This window comes from Thermobia domestica, chromosome 14 (genome assembly GCF_964235325.1).
Source record: "Thermobia domestica chromosome 14, izTheDome1.hap1.1, whole genome shotgun sequence".
NCBI lineage: Eukaryota > Metazoa > Arthropoda > Insecta > Zygentoma > Lepismatidae > Thermobia > Thermobia domestica.
In genome coordinates this window covers 194,920,857-194,925,085 of record NC_137467.1, presented here as the reverse complement: position 1 = coordinate 194,925,085, position 4,229 = coordinate 194,920,857, and positions in this window count along the sequence as shown.

Here is a 4,229-nt window from a genome sequence, read left to right as displayed (position 1 = left end):
TTCTATTTTGAAACAGGAAGAAACGCATTAACATATCCGTCACTTGCATAGAGACGAATAATTCCAAAACATGTCAAATTAAGATATCAGTGTTAATTCTTGCATTCAACCGGATCAACCAGAGAGGAAAAATTAGGATTTAAAAAAAATAACACAGAGAACCAAAGATTTTGACAAAATCAAAGTAAAACTGTCGAGAAATAAAGTTTAAGAAACGAAGTCAAAATATAAAATAAAGAAACTGTCTGCAAGTTGTTTTACTGGAAGAAAGCCATAGAACTTTGGCGAAATGATATGCTTTATTCAAGAAGCGTGGATGTCTTATTTCATCCCATACTCTTTCAGTTGTTTCTCTTAGTTCATTCTTTCGTTCTCTCTTTCTCTGCTTCGATATATATTCTTCTCTTCTTCTTCTTTCACCGAGTTTCTACTTCAGTAACTTAATCTTTCTTTCATTTCGACTATTGTCAAACAAAAACCTTAAAAGAGAAGTAGAAATTACGAAAGAAATATAGAAAAAAAATCAAGTTAGCTGGAAAATAAAATGTTTCCTTTTTCTTGTCTTGTGTTAAAATCGCATTAAAATAATTTAATATTTTCCCTCCTCTGGCAACGTAACTCAATACTTCTTGTAGAGTAATCCCAAAGTATATCTTATTTCGTTTTGCTATCCCACTCCCTATTTTAGCCCCACACTACCTTATATAACCAGGATAAAAATATTTTTATTATTTTTTTTATTTCTTAGAGTTTCCAAGACGATTCCCTTTATTTTATGATATCTTGTGCGTAAAAAGGAAACTCAAGCAAATAAATTTTCCGAAAGATATTTCAGCTATTTATGTCAGTCGCTCTTCGTTACAGCTTTCCATTAATTTAACGTTAATTTGCATATATTACGTAACTTTTTACATCATTTTAATTTCACTAGTTCATTGATGTCACAATAGTTATTTCAACAACAAAAGCAAAAGTAATAAGTGAATTTCGTTTCGCTTTCGGAAACTATGGTATCTCCCTCGTGGGTAAACTGTTACCGGTTACCGTACACACCTTTTGGCATGTGAGATCCGGGTTCAGTGGTGGATCTAACCCTGTGTCGGGGGTCCTAGACCCCCCCCCTTTCGTGAGTGACAAAAATAATATTTTTGAAAGCTTATAGTAAACTCGTGATATATTTATCATAATCTGGGTTCTGGCTGGACCCCCCGTTTCTACTTTCCGGATCTGCAACTATATGGATAGAAATGCAGAGCTTGCAGGGACACGGGTTTAGAAGTACATGCAGATAAAACTGATTACATGGAAGTTCGTCGGGATTGTAATACGGCAAATGGTGGATGCGTTAAGACATAAAATGATACTTTTGATAAAGTGGGTACTTTCAAATATCTAGGATTAGAGTTAACTGACGAAAACCATATTCACGAAGAAATTAAATGTCTACTGAAAGCAGGGAATTCATGTTATTATTCAGTTCAAAGTCGCTTGTCGTCGCGAATTCTCTCAAGGAATTTGAAGCTTAAAATGTATAAAACGATAATCATGCCTGTTGTTCTGTATGGTTGCTAAACATGGTCACTTACTCTAAGAGAAGAACTTAGACTGAAAGTATTTGAGAACAAGATCCTGAGACGAATATTCGCACCCAAGAGGAATGGGAATGGTGAATGGCGGAAACTTCATAACGAGGAACTACATAATTAATGCGGTTCACTAAACATTGTTAGAGTCATCAAGTCTAGAAGACTCAAGTGGGCAGGTCATGTAGCCAGGATGGAAGAAAGTAAGAACGCTTTCAAAATCTGAAGGAGAAGGCCAATCGGAAAACGACCATTAGGAAGACGTAGGCGCAGATTGGAAGACAGTATTAAAATGGATATTGCACAAATAATAATACACAGTAGAAACTGGAACCAGTTGGCTAAGGACAGAAGTCAGTGAAGAGCTTTGGTGAATGCCACATTGATTCCTCGAGTACCATAAACCGTAGATGTAGGTAGGTAGGTAAACCCGCTATTATTTAGGTTCAATTCCCGACGGGAGCTTATGTGGTTCGGATTCCATGTTAAGCTGTAGGTCCACGTCTTATATAGCTTTGGTTTTGAAGGGACGCTACATTTAAATAAAATTGAAAGTATGTTAACCTCCAAACTAAAACTGTTCCATATTCTAAGTACAAATCAATGACTTTTGAGTTTCAGTCTCAAAAAACTGATAGGGGGAAGATGGGGGGGGGGCATCAGTTTAGAGATGGGGGTGGCAGAACTTGCAAAAGCAGGATGATTTACAGGAAAAATGAGTAAAGTGGAAAGTTGTTGCAGCAGTTGATACAAAACCTAACCTAATTTAACGCAATGAACCATAAAACGATCTAATCTCAATTGAATATTGCAAAAAAGTAGGTGAAACAGTTGGCCCCCCATTGCTAAACAAAGACAAATGGAGGCTATATCTTGGGATGTTAAATCTATACTTAACACATTTCTTGGTATCTAATAGTATTCTTTCTCTACAGCAATCAATATTTAAATTGGAAACTAGAAACAGTAGATATCTGCCATTTCCTATCACAATCTAGGGATCAGAGCTGATATATATCGATCGATTTCGATCAAACTTTCCACATAGATGGAATTCTTGAATGGGTTGAATCTGTCATTTCACTTTGACAGTGAACAATAGGGGAGGAGGTAGATACTTAAAATGATAGAAAATGATCGATATTAGAGTCGAATCCCTAGTTTTCGGAGTTGCTGAGAGGAACAGTGACACTTCCGACGCCTTTTCAATCCAAATTCACATCTTTATGTCGAAAATGAAACGTATTCTCCCCTTGCGAAAAATGGGTATTCTGCTAGTTGAAATATATTTCGAATAATAAATTCGAATTGAAAAAGAAATAGTTAGTGTGCTCATATTTTAACCCTAGATTATTACTGTGCCTAATATCCCATTGCAGCCGTCTTGATTTTGCCGATCACCTGCTTCTGTTATTCTCAATACAGTCTCTTAATTGCTACCGCGAATTAATTAAATATGGTAGCAAATAACAGACTAATGGAAAAAGAGGTGAACAAAAAACATGGTGGCTGCACGTAAATGTTACAGATGATAGAAATCTAGGGTTGAAAAATACTTTTCTACGTCTCAACAACAAAGAGATTATATTGGTCTATTGGTTGCAACAAAGAGATTATACGATAAGTTGAAAGAATTGTTGGAACTTTAAATTCATACCAAAAGCATTTACTTAAGGTATTTATAATATTCTTAAATTTCTGTTTTTTTTTAATCTTGTTCATACCCTTAGAAATGAGGGTGGTTCACTCCAGGGTGAGAAAAAAATCGTGATTTTGTCGAAAACAGCTCTACTGATTCTCTATATATATCACAAATAAATACCATAGTAATAACTGTATGATATTACAAAAGTTAGGGGAAAATTATCTGAAAGGAAGTGCCTAAATTTGAGGTACGATTGTGTTTATATTTCATTATCAAAGAGCATAAGTCATGTTTCTTTTTTTAATTGAACATGGAGTAGTTTAGTCATGGGATGTATTTTATCTTTTCAGAACTTTCATAAAAGCAATGCAAACAAAAGTGTTCGTATTTTGTAAATAAATTTTCTAATTTGAACCGTACAATCTCGCATATGCCTTCTCTCATAAACAATCTCACACAGGGTAGTTCACAATTAAAAGTACGAGGTATGACCAAAAAATACGGTGAATAATTTTATTAGAAAATACGGTGAATAATTTTATTAGAAAATACGGTGAATAATTTTATTAGAACATACGGTGAATAATTTTATTATAAAATACGATAAATACTTTTATTAGAAACATAGTAATAAACTTACATGGAATTTGATTTAATCTCCTTCAAAGTACTGTCCGTGGCTAGCAGTGTATGTACTTATCCCAATGTTGAATCCATGACTGGAAACATTTCTGAAAGACTTCTTTTGAAAGGGTGTTCAGCTGCTCAGTTGGGGCTCTTTCAATGTCAGGAATGGTAGCAAAATGGTTTTCCATTCAGCACAGTTTTAATTTTTGGGAAAAGCCAGAAGTCGCATTGTGCTATACCTGTAGAGTGAAGAAGGAAACCATTTGCCCATTTAATCAGCCGTAAAAATGCTTTTCAAAGACCCATATGGCATGTCTAGTTCCACGAAAAGCTCTTGAAGAGTCATTCGCCTGTTTTGAACAAATTATTTGTGC